Genomic DNA, 17,217 nt, shown 5'->3' with positions numbered 1-17,217 from the left:
AATGAATAGAAATCATAAGAAAATGGATGTGAAAGAATTTTAATTAATAGACGGACAACACTCAGATCCTAAAAAATCATGCATGGAAGGAAAGTTTTGAAGTTTCAGAATATGTTTTTAAGGAAAATATAAGACATTCATCTGCTTCTTTTAAAAGCCTAATATTTTAGGAAAATTTTCAGAGTTCCCTCAATAATGCAAATGCTTGTTTCATAGATTTGATAAAAAAATAGCATGTTCAGGTTAGTTTCATATTTTTATTTAGACTCAGGGGTATTTTTATCATATATATCTGCAAAAAAATTTGTGAATAGTGATCAGTTCATGGCTTTTTTTTTTGCCAAACACTTCACATTATCACTTCAGCTAAATCAGTGTTTAGTGGGTGTAAACTCCCAATGACTTTACAGTCAAGGAAAATGTTATGACAAGTAACTGCATAATAAATCTGCTTTGAGAAACATGCATGTTTACCATCATATCACAAGAAACAACCTTCTTTAAAGATGAACTTTTGCCCTTTCCGTAGCTCTCTCATGACCTTAAAATGTCATCACAAGAGTGTCCACATTCTGTGCTTAATTTATCACAATGACATCTGGCACAGAGCTTGCTCAAAGCAGGATCCCACGTGGCACAATGATCTCAATAACAGCATACACTTTTATGCTTTTTTTTTTTTTATTCCTCCCTCCTCTTCACCTGTCAGGGATGCACAAGAAATTTCTTTGGTTCTATGAATTGTACATACACATTTGTACTTGTAAACCTATTTTGTGAGGAGTTCCATCTACAATAGACTGCTTCTATTGTTCTTGCTCTTTAACTAGTAATAGTGGTCTATGCAGCAGGGTATAGGAGGAGAAAAATATGCAGGCATGGTAGGAGAAGAAAGAAAATGACCATTTCATCCATATATATGTAGGAATAGATTGGTTTGGAAAAAGCACAGACTATATATCTAGTCTGTGTTATATTCTTTGTATCCTTATTCTGGAGTGGATGTCTTCACTCAACTCCACTCAATGAGTCAACAGGTTATTTTCCAGCAATGATATGTGCACATGATACACGCGCAATTAGTACATTTCTATCACAATTGTGATACATGGACAATTAGTGTTTTCAGGGAGAAAACCAACCTAAGTGCCTCAACACTAAATACAAGCGCAGTTTTCATTATCTCTTTCTCCTACTTCCCAAATATTTCTGTACCTAAAATTGTAACAGAAACTCTTGAATTCATTATAGAAAACTTTAAACAATATTCACTTCCAGAATGCTGATTTCTGGAAACATTCATAATTAAAACAATAAAAAAAATTTTCTTGTTTGGAAAATACAGATCTGAAACTTCCACAAAAAGACTGGAATTTAGTAAAATTAAAGAACATCTTAAAAGAGGCAGGACCAGTCATTAGATGAAAATATCCTTCCTAAATATTATTACAGCTTTCATTATGTGATTTATTTCTAGTAACTAAATTCAATTTCTGTGATGGTGTTCACAGGGGTTTTTGGATGAGGGAAGAGATGGAGATCTGACTCCATGTTTCAGAAGGCTTGATTTATTATTTTATTTTATATATATAACATTAAAACTATACTAAAAAATAGAAGAAAGTTTCATCAGAAGGCTAGCTAAGATAAGAATAGAAAGGAATGATAACAAAGGCAGCTGTCTCAGACTCTCTGTCCAAGCCAGCTGGGCTGTGATTGGCCATTAATGATAAACATCCAAGATGGGCCAATCAAAGATGGGCCAAACCTGTTGCATTGCACAGCAGCTGATAACCATTGTTTACATTTTGTTCCTGAGGCCTCTCAGCTTCTCAGGAGGAAAAATCCTAAGGAAAGGATTTTTCCTAAAAAGATGTCTGCAACAAATGTCTGCAATTATTTATTCTTTACCTAGCTGGTATTTCATCTCCAAAGCTTAACAGTGAGGTTGTATGCAAAAGCAACCATAACTTTGGGTAATTAACCAGAGTTAGTATTGCTACCTGATTTTCACTGAGACAAAAATCAAATACTTATCCCAATGATGCATTTCAAACTTAATGATGTCTTATGATGGTTTACTTTATCAGAGAAGAAAAGCATTATGCAAAACCTACAATGTTATTTAGCCGTCTTAGTTCCTCTGCTTGCAGTCACAGAGAATAACAGGTAAGCTGCATTCATGAAGCTGCATTGTACACCGATATTTCTTATATTATACAACAAGGTATATTAACAACTGTGAGCAAAGACATTTTGCTTGCTTCTTTGGAATTAAATAATGTGAAACATTATTAGCTAATAGTACATATGTCCATCAGGAAGATATAATGCTAGAGATACACAAAGAAAAAAATTAAATTTTGGTAAGAGGAAGAAAATATTTTTTAATATTGTACATTACAGAGGGAGCATTGTAGGCATTTTCAGATAAAAATATTAAATCATTCCAATGGTATTATCTGTGATAAGGGAAAAAACAAAAGTAATGAATTCTTCATTAGGTTTTCCATAATTTTTATATTAATCATTAATAAGATCTTCAAAAGCCACTAGTTCAGATCTTCAAGGTGATGAAAATCCAACTTTCCCTGCTTTTTTCCATTGAAGGGTTGTAATAGGTTGTTCTAACTGGAAGGAATAAATGCACTGGAAATGCAGTTTCTTAGTGTATAACTTAGTCTTAATGAAACAAACCATCTCTTATTGTTTTACAATACAAAAATATTTTGATTTTCCTATTGTAGATGATAATTTAATTAGAGGGGAATCTTATATAGTTTAAAGGCTAGGTGCTCACTTTTTTTCTCTGCATATAGCACAAGAAAATATTCAGTGGCCGGTTTGGCACGAATGGATGCCCAGTTTGGAGAAACATAGCATTTTCTTAAAGGCCACAAGATGGCAAATTTTCTCAACAGTCCATATGCACTAGTGGCTAGCCAAAAGACAGCAAATCCTGAAGTAAATAGTAGTCCACAGAGTTTGGTTTTATTTTGGAGGTTTGTATGTCTTACTGTAGCTCATTACATCTGTTACAGGAACACAATATCATATCCATGCTAAGAAAAGAGCTAAGAAAGACATTAACTTATCTGCAACCAAACCTGGCTTCCTGTACCATGACTTCAACATGCAATTTTCTGATCATAGAAGAATAGATTATGTGTCTGAAAATATTTTTAAATAAAGGATGAATTAGCTTTTAAGCAAAACTTTACTTATTTGCATTTGTATTATTCTTTCTCTTCCTAAAGTTAACTGGATGAACATGAATCTAGCTTAGCTGAAACAACTCCAGAATGCATTCTTGTCATCTCACAAAATATTATGGAATTTCCTTTTCTCCAAATGTTAGAAAAATTTCCACTCAAATGAAGCATGGGGGACCCTGCAGCACAGAGCATGCAGAATGTGAGACAGTTCCAAGGGCTCTTTAAAAGGGTATAAGTGCAGTGGCCAAGAGATGTCATGGAATTTTCTGATGGAATGTTCTGAAAAGTGTTGTTTCTTTCTAGCAATGGGTCAGGCAATAAAATGGGAATAGCTGGTGCACAATCCTAATTCCCATTTGGCCAGATGAGCTGGTTGTCTCTACTGCTAAATGTGTATAACTGATTGTGGCAGATGACTAAGGAAAGAAAGAGGGGAAGAGAGACATCAGGTGCAAATTCAGACAGGTTGTGAAGATTGGTACTGGACTACTTGATATGAGCTACTGCCAGTCCTTGAAACAGACTCCATAGTACCATGTAGTATAATTGTAGCTGTGGGTTTCCATACTATCACTTTTACCCGCTCTCAGATATGCTCCTCCAATTTGCCTGACATACCCATCATTTGCTTAATAATTTTATTTCTGGAGCCAAACCTGAATAAGGCTGGTAATGTCTTCGCTTTGTAAGTAAAGTCTATATCACTTTCTTGTACCACTCATTACTGTGTCCAAAACAGGAAAGTCATCTAATCACCTAGAATACCTCTTCTCTTGATTAGGATCAGATGGAAGATCTTTTCTGATCTCCTTTTGACACTAAACTACCTTAATCACCTGAGTTGTCTTGACTCGAAAGACAGGGGTCTGCCAAGGAAGGCAGACACCTCCCTTGGAATGGAAAATGTAGCCCTCTTCCATCCAAATTATTACAACTTTGAAATAATGGACCTTTCAGGCAAAGATATAGGATAAGCAATAACAGTTCTTTATTACTGTATGTGTATGTGTATAACAAGACAAACCAGCAGCAGCAGCTGTGGCGCTGACACTGAGCAGGGCCCAAACCCGGTCCCAGCCCTCCCTGGGCTGCAGGCGCCTCTCCGCTGGTGCAGTTCCACTCGCAGCCAGCGGGGGCGCTGCTGGCTCCCGGCGGGCAGGGCGGGTGCGGTGACTCCCCGCGGTTGCAGGGGGCGCTGTGGCGCAAGCCCGGCCGCTTCCCTCGTGTGGGCAATGGTGGGCAGGCCAGCGGAACGGGGCTTCCTTTACAAACCCCCAGTGGCAGCCAAGCCCAGTGCCCCTCTGGATGGCAAAATGGACTGCAGCAGGACCCTCGGAGCAGCCAGCTGGAACAGCAGAGGCGGCCAGTGGCCACACCTAGGGTGGCCACCAAAGACTCCAAAACAAAGACTCCAGAGCTGTAGCAGGAGCTGCAGAAGCCCTGGCGAACATGGGATGTCAGGTTAAGGTGCAGCAAAAAACCCGAAGCAGTGGCAGAAAACAGCGGGGCTGGACAGCATCAGAAAACAGCGGGGCTGGGAAGGGGCAGGCAGGTTGCTGTAGGCAGCTGCTACAAGCTCCAGAAGAGTCTCCCTCCAGGAAGGGATTGCGTGTTGGGGTTCCCTTCCCAGTGAGGTCGGGTGTTGGAAAGCTCCCAGTTCAACAGCTGCTCTTGCAAGTGGACACTCGCCCATGAAGAGGAGATGTAGTGAAAGACAAAAGGTCTGCAGAGGCAGCGAATCCTCTGGCCTAACAGCCCGGCACAGAAATTGTACGCTCGGGAGGGAGAGAGTGGGAGCAAGGCACAGGCCCAGCCTCTCACCCCCAGCCAAAATCTCGTGGTCTCTCTGCACTTCCCAAGAGAAAGCCCCTCAGCCAAGAGGCAGCAGCAAACTGCACCCTTCCCTCTCCTCTTCCTCCCAGCCACATCCTTTGTCTCTTAACTATTCTCATTAACATCTCTTAGGCAACAAATGGGAGAAAATTTCCTTAGAGAAAGAGAAAAAAAAGGAAAAAATCCAAACCTCCAGCAGGAGTGCAACTTCCAGGGAAGGCTGAATATAAAATACAGTTGATCTGCATGTGAATCACACCAAAGTTGCAGGTTAAATCTCTGTGTGGGATATTTACTTAGGAGTTGGATTTGATGACCCTTGTAGGTCTCTTCCAACTGTTTCTATAACTCCAATATAAAGATGAAATCATTTTCATGTGTTGATACAAGCAACCATAAAGCCGGCCTGATTAGAAGGGAAAAATTACTGAACAGAAAAAAATTACTGAACAGAAAAAAAAAAAAAATTTTGGCAAAACAAAGCTTATTCCAGAGTGGCCTATGGTAGAGATAATTCATGCTATTTATGTATAAAATATTGTAAAATCCAAAGCTATGTCTCTGACCACCCCAGCCAGGACCAGAGCCTTATTTTTATTCAATTAGTTCCTGGACAATATTAAGATAATATCAAGCCTATTAACATATGAATGGAACCTCCCTGAGCCATGATCACTGACTTCCCTGGAATGCCCGGGCCACTCAGGAGTGATCTGCTCATCTGCTCATCAGAGATTGCATCTACTACCCTCGCCACCCTTTAGGTGTGAATACTGACTTCTCCTGTGTGCTCTGACATCATCTAGACACCTGGGACCGGATTTTTATTTACCCCTGCACATGTATGGCCCTGGTTCTGCATGTGAAGGGACACAAAGGAACATTCGGTCATTTCTGCCCAAGGCAGAATAAACTGTATATAAGCTTGCGCTTCGAGAAGCAGTCGGGGTGAACCACTGGGGAAACACTCTCACTTTGTCAGTCGGATCTCGGTTCACCCAGCGCCGAAACCCAGGTTCAACGCTGCCTGAGGCTGTGGTGGTCTTTCAAAATTCTACTTTTTGTTATCGATCTAATAAATCTTTGCTAAATTTTTTATAAATTTGGCTACCGATTTGATCATTTATAACACCTTCCAGACTGAACTAGAAAACTTGACCTGTGTACCAGAATTTTAAAATTTTAACTGTCCTCATTGAACTTCATCCCGGGTGCACAGGAACAAGAAATATCCTGCGATAACATCAATAAGTACAAAATCAAGCAATTGTATGGCAACTTGGTGTCTGAGAAGGTAGAAAACTCTCTGAGAAAATAAAATTGCTGTGAAAGATCAGAAAATACCATAATTCATTGGATACTATCAGGTGAAAAATAGAAATTAACAATATCTATTGGTTGCTTGAAGTAGGGTGCCTTATATCTCTGTATTGTAAAAGTCACTTAATTATTGCCTAAATGGACCCTCTTTCTCCCTCTCTGAGAACTTTTTGGCTTGATTTCCACATGAGTCTTCTGCAGGATTTTGTACTCTCAATCCAGACTCTGTTTCACAGAAAAATTTTGAAGTGAGACTTTGCCCCTGATCAGTTTGTCTTGTCCTACCCCCATTTCTGGATTGTTTGAGTGCTTCTGAAAGGTGTCTAATTTGCTTAATTTAGTACATTAATATTATATAAATAATACCTATTTACTATATAAAAGCAGAGAAACTGGATTCAGGAATGAGAAGTGGTTCTAACACCTACTTCCGTATAAAATCTTATGTCCAGCCCTTGGAAATATCTTGCTTTCCAAAAGAGCCTGGACACATCCCATGACTCTATTGAGAGTGACTCTTTGATTGTATTGAATTCTGAATCCTGTCTGGTAGTTTTAAGTGTTAACCATCCTTTTCCTACTATCATGTGTTAAGAATTGTAAGACTGACTTCAGTCCCTTTTTATCTGCACTGCCTAAAGCTGCTTGGATGTATTTACAGTTTCAGCTTCCACAACATCATGAGCAATACTTCCCAATTTAATTGCACTTTATTTAAAGAAACATTCCTAAAACAAACAAACAAAGATTAATAGTGCTTCATTCACTTTTTCCATGTCCCATGTGTTTAGATCAGACTTAGATGGGTGTAGATTTCTATCATAATTCCTTCAGTTTTACCTTGAATGGTGTATGGTATTTATTCACTCATTAGTTTATATAGAAATTATTTTGATCATCCTCTCTCTGTTTTTATACAAAGGATGGGAAAGGAACAGAATCACATAGAATATGATAATCAGATTTACCATCAGGTTGCATAACTGTATTTCATTCTGTCTATATTTACTTTGAAATAAAGGACAGTGTTTGATTTGCCTTTGCCTATTTACCTGTGACTGGAGCCACTGGAAACAACAAAGCTTATTCCGAATGCTGTCCTGTGTGTTACTATAGGTACTTGTTTTCTTAGCAATCATAAACTTAATTGATAATTTAGCTAGGTGCTAAGCACTTTGGTCTGATCTGGCAAATTAACTGCAAACTTTAAAATAAAATTGAGTATTTAATTGGATCAAAATTTATTTCCAGCAGAATTGAACAGACAATGCATTAATTGTAGACATTTTTTTATTTATGCACAAATTACCAGACTATAAATAAACTCAACATGCTCTATGTTTTGTGTGGATAATATTCTTACTTTTTTCCCAGTATCTTTCCAAAAATCTACTAGGAGCTCCATTAGAGACTAACTTGGTCATTCATACAGGTCTTCTCTGATAGCTATGTAACAGCTATCACACTGACAAAATATGCTCTTTAAGGAGCTTTGATTGTGCGAGACACTCCATACCATTTATTTAGCATCTGCCAGGTTTAGGTGGTTCTATATCTAACAGGAAGTGTACTTATCTACCAAACTTCTCAAATGTATTCTGTTCTGATATACTCTGACTTCCTAAGATAAAGTACTGGTTTATTATAAAACAGAATATTTTCAGAAATCTGGCAATAACATGGAATTCTATGACTTCACTTAAAATGCTGCCACATGCACTTGAAATCTATTAATGATTATAATCTAAAAGACTGAAGCTCTCCATCAAGTAGCAGCAAATGCATCTTTAAAAAAAACAAAGAGGGGAGACACATGCAGTTAAAGATTCATGTGATTTAACCAGAAAAACAATAACTCACAATTAACTTTTTATTGAAACTACTTTAATTTGGGACAATTATAGAAATTAGGAACTAGTATCAGTCTGAGCCAGGTTTCATTTTGGTTCTCTAAAGGACAGAGGGACAAAAGTGTTTTTTCTATATGGTTGTACATATCTAGTGACTTTCTATGGCTGTCATACATTTGGAAAAATAATAATTTGGTAGATTGTCAAATCCCCTTGCAGTTCATCTCAATGAAGGAAAACTAAGTCAAGCAAAACTAGATCAAGCATGATAATAAAATTTTGGTAAAACCCCTAAACAGATATAAAACAATGTTTCCAATGTTTCCATTTTAACCTAGCAAAAAAATGCATTGTATTTTGAGTATTCTATGTCAAACTTTCAGGTTACGATCAAAGTATTAGTTCTACACAACCTTTCCCTCCATAATCAAACTTTTGTTCCAATAGCTGTTTAAATCTGTGTTGTCTTTCCAACAACATAAATAAAAGAAATGTGGGGTCTATAAAAGGGAGTGCTCTACCTAAATATATTTATCAAGCTTAGTGCCTTAGGAATTTGAAAATTTGCTTCAATTTCCAGATCTCTGTTACTCATAGGAGGTCATATTGTAGTTGCACCTATGGTCAGTGATCCACCAATATCATCACATATTAGGATATCTAATAAACTAAATCTAACTAAAAAATTGTTAAGGGAGGATTATTCCAAACATATTTCTGTAAAATTCTTGATACTCTTAGCTATTTTAAGACACTGAATAAAAAAAGATCTGAAGCCATAGTTGAGTTAGGTCATTATTAAACAAATTTCAAAAACCTTGCAATTATTATATTTCAGTGTTTAATGACCTGGAAGCTATAAACTAAACATATGGCCTAATTTATTTATTTACCAAGTCATTTACTAAACTTATCTTTTAAAGTTATTTTGTATTGGGCTTACATTCCCAGAACTAAACATTTCATCCAATATATAACCTGCAATGTTCACTTAAAATTAATATTTTTTCAGTGCAGTCTGATTATTACTATGTTTTAGTTCTGCATTTAAGAAAATGTGATTATGATCTTACACTTGGGATCTCCCATTGCCATCCTAACACAAGTGGTTAATAAAAATAATAAGGCATTTTCCTACATGTTTAATAGAATCATGGTTAAGAAAATATGTAAAGTTGCTGATATTTTCCTTTCATATGTGTATCTTACATTTGGAAGTACACTAAGATTCTTCTTTTAACACAACTATCAAGTTTTTAAAAAGATAACATTTACTTATCTAATTTATAATTTTAAAATTCAGAATTGATACCTCCCTGCAATCTTTTTTATTTCTAAGTATTTGAGTTCTCATGCAGTACACAGAAATGTCGTCAAGAAGATTTTTAAGATTTAAAAATTTTTGAAAGTTGTAAGAGTTTGAACATTTAGCTTGTCCTTCAAAGACTATGGGAGAAAGCCTGTCCTCAGTTTAATTTACCACAATTTTCCTTTCTCAAAACACAGAGAAATAGTGATTACTCAAACCTGTTCTGAAATTCAGAAGGTTGATATTATTCCTAAATTTTAGGGATTATTCCTAAATTTTAGTTTAGGGCAAAGTTACATGATAAATATACTTCATCACATTCAAAGCTTATCATTAGGAAATCTCATAAACATAGAGCAAATTATGACATTATAGTTATAAGCAGACATTTTTGCTTGAGTCCATGTCAGAGACTGTAATAGTTCATGCCTCAAACATTGATATAATTTTTTTCTCATTATGGCAAAACTGTATAAAGGGACCATTGAAGCCCACCGCTCCCTAAAGAATGCCTGACTGAAACTTTGGACTGAAAGTCAAACTCCTGAGATTAGATAAAGGGAAACCCATTCTTTGATCATCTCAGGCCTGGGGAGAAGTAAAGAAATAAACAAGGAAAAGAATGCAAGCCAAACTCAGTAACTGTGCTAAGAATCATTGCTTTGGGGTGGGGGAGGCCATAGCCCATAGACCCATTTGCTGGGAGCAGGTTTGCACAGAGTTCTCCCTGCAATAAAGGTGAGGGGATGAAGTCTTGGTGGTGTGGTAACCTCTGCTCAGGGGCAGTGAGTCCACCCTCCCTCACACAAACTGGCTAAGGAGCTCCAACCCTGAGAAGGCCCCAACCCCAGGACATTCATGTGAGAGGCAGCTGAGGAGGTGCCTTAATCCATCAAAGGCCCCCACAAAGTGCCCCCCAGAGTAATTGCTGAGGCCTTGCACCACAGGACTGCATGTGATGCAATAAATCCCGGGTCTGTTGTAAGAGACAATGGCAAATCCACCCCTCCCAGGGAGGTGCCAGTGTTTTCCTACATATCCTGAGCTAGTGTAGGAAATATACTGAGTATATTAACCCATGGAATTCTATGCTTTTCAGGAGGACCGTCACCACCAAGAAGAGCAACTAGAGAGGAGCAACAGAACATCGTTGGGATCCATGGGTGGTGATTCTTTATTCTGTCTGTGCTGGTCTCTTTCTGTTCTCCCTACCTATTTTCTATTTCTTTCATTGTTTCTCTCTCTTTTTCTCATACTTACTATCAAGTAAAACCCATACTACTGATTTTGGCATATGAACTTGTTTGCACCTTAATTTAGGCAGAGTAATTTCTAATAGCTTTAATAATTGAATCATAAGAGTCCACAAATCCATTTTTCATACAACTGAAGCTGGGCCCTGCAGCCCTTTGTGAAGCAGAGATCTTGGTCAGATCATGCTGATATGGTACAGATGCTGAACTTTTTTAAGATTTTTAAGATTACAGGAGTATTCTACACCAAAAATTTTTTTATTTTTGTTATGCTTTTCAGTGCTAATAAATCTGCAGCATTGTAAGACATATGTAATAATATGGTAAATCCTAGTGTGAAATGCAAAGCTACAGGAAAGCGTCATATCTAATGATAACTCACAATTCATTAAAATTCTTTAATTATAGTCAATCCTGCTAGATTTGTATTTAGGAAAAAAAAATTCTAAAGTAGTATGAATGGAATAGAAAGTATGGTTTCACATTTTTGAGGGGAATTAAAAAAAAACAAGCATAGAAACAAATCAGGGTTTGGGATAATAAAATACAAGCAAAAACATGCTATGATAAAAATCATAAATACTAGTCCTAAGCGTTCAAGCCATTAAGGATGGATGTCAGCATATTATTAACTACAGTCTAATGTATGCATAAACAAAAATTCACTGAGCACATGCAGTCAAATTCCCTTTTTAAAAATGGGAGAGATACAGTGGAGAGACACTTTAAAAAGTGTATGGGTGCCTCACAATGTTTTTTAATAAAAACTTTAAAAATATCTTGATACCTAAGTTCCATTTGCTTTCTAGTAATGGAGACAAATAAACCATTGTCAGAACTTTTGTGCCATGATGGTCTGGAAGAAGTCTTAAAAGTAGACAAATGAAAAATGCACACATGTAAGTGAATAGAAATAAATTTTCAGAATTTTGACTTCCTTTTCTCTTTCACTTTTGTTCCCTCTAAATTAATTTTTTAGTTTCAATTTCTAACATGGATAATGCAGTGTGTCATTTAACACGGTTAAACACATCTGACTAACACAACTCAATGCAGGAAGGAAGTGCAAAATTGCAGTACAGATTCCAGAAGCAGAATCCAATGCAAGGAACACAGCTACACTGAAGAAAAATTACTTATGAATTTGAACACTAAATTAATGTCATTTTAAAACTAAAAAGAAACCTGAACATAAGTCATGGAGTCAATTAAAGCATACATTAACTGACTTACAGGCAGAATCATTACTGCAAGCATGGTTCTCAAAATGATTTCTGTATGAATAGCAATTTTTAACTATTTTTCAATGGTCTGCATACTACACATAATTTTTACAAAAAAGCCCCTAACTTTCTGAGCTTCCTTTACAAAAAAAGAGAATGTATAATTTGTATATATAAATATCTAAATCAGTTTATTCTGTATACTCAGTCAACAGCATTTAGTAACTGTGTTTCAGCCCAGTACAGCTTTTCCTTTTTTGATTTTCCATAAGCAGTATTAAGCAAATTATTTCCATCAGCTCAATATATTTGCTTCTATATTAAAAGACCTAACTGTTATAAAATAAGTAGAAAAGAAATACTAAGTCAACAATGTGGTCTGAAATGCATGAATGATGAAAGCCAAAGGTTCCACTCTAACAGACATATCTCCCAGTAGTGTGCATGAAAAAATAGTACAAATATGGGGAAAGATTAACTCAGCCTGTATCCTCTAGATGTATTCTGGCTTTATCCAATTGAATTATAATTCAATATTAAACACACAACAAGTTCAAATACTTGTTAAATTTTTTTCTTTTCTCAAAACACATTGAAACTTTGAAGACATACACTTCCCAAATTAATTAGAAAAAAGCATCACTAAAGTCTTTAATTTTCATATGTATGTTTGCTTTCAGAAATTAAGATTTTGTAGACAGCTCCCCTACATCAGAAAATAAGAAATTTTGCTGTTCCCCATGCTATAGAATGGAAAAATGAGGAAGGAGTGGCAGAGAGAAACATCAATGTACTCACAATGCTTTGTCCTCTAGATATATGGCTTATTTTCAACTTTGCTCTCTCTCAGCCATCAAAGAGAGTCACAACGGTCTTTAAGACATTCAGTGTTCTGAACTTCAAAAATTCAAGTCACGTTATTTAGCTAGGCACAGATTTAGTGAAGTGTTTGATTGTCAACATCCAAACCAGATTATAGAATCAATAAAATGGAAATAATCTATCTTGTATCCAGTATATCAAACTTTTTTCAATCATTATTTCAGGAAGGGCTGGAGACAACAGATTTGTCAAAAATAAAACCTGTTTAACAGATAATGATTAAAGAATAGTCTTCCTCAAGTTAGAGCAATGAAATTAAAGCTGAAAACAATGCTCTCATTCTGTTCTCCCTACCTATTTTCTATTTCTTTCATTGTTTCTCTTTTTGCATATGAAAACTATGCCAGGTTAAAATCAAGATTCTGGATTTATGTACAGTTTTGTTCCCACTGAAAATGATTCAGTTAAGTTTATTCCTTGTGTTATCTAAGGTACATTTTAAAAGTGTAAAGTTAAACTTTAAAACAGTCAATGCCTCCAAAAGTAACTACATGTAGAGCCTATTGTCCTTGATTATTTTCACCTCAATATCTCTATTTTTCCTAGAAGTGATTCCTATGCCTTCCTCTTACAGTATGTACAAATCATATGAGGTTTTCACACCACTAGAAGCACTCTAAGGTATTTCAAAATGTGCCAAATGCTTTATGATTTCCCTCCACCCTATACTTACAATGACACTTTTGACAGTGTTATCCACTTCATATATATATTAAAAAATAGGAATGTTCTCATTCAAATTGTTTTCCTGATGGTCTAGGTACCAGATTGCCTGTTGAATCACAAAATTTACATACAAGTCAGTTTTCAAAAATCCAGTACCTTCCAATTCAGACACTAGGATCTGTTTTAGGAACAGTTTTGAGATGGATAAAAGTAGAAATATAGAATTAGTGTTGATACTCTCCATATTAAAAAAGAGAGGACTAATAGAAAATCAAATTAGTCTAGAAATTAATCTAGACAATCAAATTAGAAATTGCAAACTGGTCGTCAAGATACATCAACATAGGCAAAAAAAAATTTCAGAAGATACTGTGTACATTGCCTAACTGATGGCCAATTACAAGATTTTGACCCAGGGATATTACATTTACTTCTCGACTGGCAAATGTCAAAATAATTCACAGAAGCTTTGTAATCCTGAAGAAACACAATACAAAATTATTTTATCCATTTAGTGAACAGAGAAACTGCCAAAGAGATTGAAAATAACTTTCCTATGTCAACTGGTAGTCCATTCTCCATAACAGGAATCAAGAATCATCTCAGGTAAATTTCTGTCCTGTAAACTACACAATGCTGCACTATCAAAGAAAAAAGGCATTTTCTGACAGCATTTTTTGTAACAAACATTCTGGAACCAATAATTTTCCTCTTTAGCTATCTTTCAGGGATAAACAGCAGACCCAAACGTAAAGTTCACCTTCTTCTACAGACTTTAGCAGTCTTTGAGTGCTGATGCACACACTTTGCTCATTATAAATTTAAAAAGGGAGGTAGATTTCTACCTGAAGAAGCATGTCTGTCAAATTTGTGGTTAGCATGGTGTTTTTATAAAATTCTGCTATGGATGGCTAACATGCTGATTAATGGATTTTAAGAACGAGTTTGCAGTTTTGAAGGATAAGTACTCTTTCCAATTTAACATATAAAAAATTGTAAAGATTTTTTCATCCTAGAAATATATGCACATTCATTTAGAGTTGGTATATTAATATATTAATAAATGACAACTGCTACAGAAGGTAGTCTAGCATTAAATTAAATAAATTTCATGACCCACTCACTCAAAATGCATTATCTTTTATATAGATTATGCATGTAAATATAATGGCACATAAATGAAAATCTTAAATTCCCATGCAAAACCAAAAGCATATTTGTCCAATCAGTTAAAGTACCCTTGAATTACTTAAAAATCTCCTTACTGTTTGATAGCATTATAGTATTATATAATTGTTCTATCAGTTAGAATTCTAAAAAAAAAAAAACAAAGAGCAAAGGCTGCCTAACTATCCATCCAAAATTATAAGCAAAGTATAGTCTATTGCAAGTTACAGGACCAACAACAGGAAACAAATCTGGATGTGAATCTTTAAGATGTTCCTTGCCCTAGGAAAGTAATAATTATGTACTCCCAGCTTTAATTTATTTTTCTTTTTTTTTTTTTTCTTAAATTATAAAGGTACTACAATGTGCCCAGTATATAATCATTTTTGCAGCTATATTTTTGGTCCAATAGAAGTCTCACATGTAAACTTATTATATCTTTTAGCCATCATGGACATGAAAAAGCAGGTTATTCTTTTTGAAGCAGGCTACCTGGTTTTGGAGAGTGTAACCAGTTCCCAACCAGTCCTTCTCTTAGCTAACATATCTCCAGGTGTTTCAATCTGTTCTTGTTAATTAAGTTTTCCAGAGTTTTCTGGAGTTCTAGTCTTCTTCACGTGCGTCTCTTGGCTTTGCATAGATATCACCCTTTTCCAAAAGGTCAGTCTCCAGAGCTTATGCCAGGACTTCATGTATGAAGATAGTTATTCCTCACCATGTATTTCTAGAACTCTTTATTTATAAATGTAATTTTTAAATGTATGTAGGCTAAATTCAATATTTGCTACTGTACTCATAAACACATAAAACATGTAAGAACTAATTTTTCTTTTAATTTTTAGTTAACTGAGTAAGATTGATTTATGACAACTTGATTTATGCTTGATTTTTGGCAACTTCACAGGGAATGACACTTTATACATCTTTTAACAGTAAGCTGATAATAGCTATTCTTTTAGTAAGATTACCTGAATAAATTTTCATCTTTCCATGCTTCCCAACCTGACTTGTGAAACATTGTCATACAAGACAATGACAAGTCTTAGTTGGGTAATGACTGACATATATATTTTCTTCCTCTCTAAGTTTTGTTAGCCTGCGCTAGAAGGAAATCAAATTGTTTTGATATAGCTAGAATAAATTCAAGTTGGCTATTTCTCTTCTACTTTTTTTCCTCCATATTTGTAAATACAGTTTATTTTATTATCTGGCCCCATGTTTTTCTGAAAACTAAAGTGATTGTTGAATGCCTATAATTCTTCAGCAGCTTCTTCTGAGAGCCTAAAAATATATTCAACATTTTTCAGTCTTCTGGAACCTGGTCTGTTCTCTGGATGTTCTCAAAGGTAAGTGTTAATGAATGCGTAAATATGTCAAATATTTGAAAAAGCCTGGTTTTTTCAAGTAGTCTTCAACTGTTCCTTACTGACTACACCCTGAATCTTTATTCAAACTTATACAACAATCCCTGGTGTGGATGTTTAGGGGGACAAAGATACTGACTGATTATGCTTTCTCACTGTTATTTGTTAACAGCATTTTGATTCATTCAAGAATTAATATTCTGCTTCATTTTTCTCTTCCTACCAATGCATCTACAGTTTAATTGCTCTTAAATTATAATAATGTTTTTGAACTGGGTTAATCTTATACCTAATATTGATTTACCAAATCCTTCAAAGGAAGAGCCTGAAAACTTTGAGTAACTGTAACAATAGAAAATATTTAAACCATTTTGATTAGAAATCATTTTTTATCAAGAGAATATTTCAAGATGGGGGAGAAAATAGCAGGTCAAGGGTTTTTCCTCAATTTTAATCAGGTCTGTGCTTCAGGCACTTCAAGTAAGCCTGCTGAGGAACCACAGCAGAGTGAATCTGAAAGAACTTGGAAAGAAGTACTTTCAAGAATTTACTGGTCACAGTTGGAGATTTATTTCTTCTTGCCCACTGTTCCTAAACCGAAAATCGCCTCTTCTCACTACTGGGAACACCTCAGTAACTTTTACTGTTTACAAGTTGAAAAAAAGTATTTGGGAACACAGAATAGCAAGCCTGTATATGTAATACAATATTAATATTTACTGTGAGACCACAGATAATTTGATAGCATAGCAAATAATATTTGGTACTCTTCCATGAATGGAGAAAATTCATGATCTGAAAATATTAGCCAATACAACAAAACACACATAAATTGACAAAGCATTGATTTACCTGGAAGAACTGTAGTATCTGAAATTTCCTGCAAGCTATATGCTTTATTAAAATAATAAAAACAAATTATTTTCTTTTCTACTTTTTCCTTGCAAAAATACTACCTAAAATCATAATGGAAGTTAATTTCTATTAAATTAATAAAATATTATTAATTAATAATATTCATTAATGTTCTTTTTCTTGATAATTATGTGTTTTATAAATAGTGTAAATTGGAAAATTATTTATTTCCATCCTGAGAAAAGTATGCAGTCACAATAATGGTTTTATTAATTAGTTG

At 35.2% G+C, this 17,217-nt stretch overlaps 1 protein-coding gene across 46 annotated transcripts in view; it reads right to left on the bottom strand.

Annotated features, from left to right (window-relative positions):
* PTPRD (protein tyrosine phosphatase receptor type D) overlaps positions 1 to 17,217 on the bottom strand; it is a 1,163,353-nt gene that overhangs the window by 834,933 nt on the left and 311,203 nt on the right. The gene's annotated exons all lie outside the window — the stretch shown is intronic.

Source organism: Agelaius phoeniceus, chromosome Z, assembly GCF_051311805.1.
Source record: "Agelaius phoeniceus isolate bAgePho1 chromosome Z, bAgePho1.hap1, whole genome shotgun sequence".
Lineage (NCBI taxonomy): Eukaryota > Metazoa > Chordata > Aves > Passeriformes > Icteridae > Agelaius > Agelaius phoeniceus.
The sequence above is the reverse complement of the archived record's forward strand: the minus strand, read 5'-3'. Positions and strand labels throughout refer to the sequence as shown.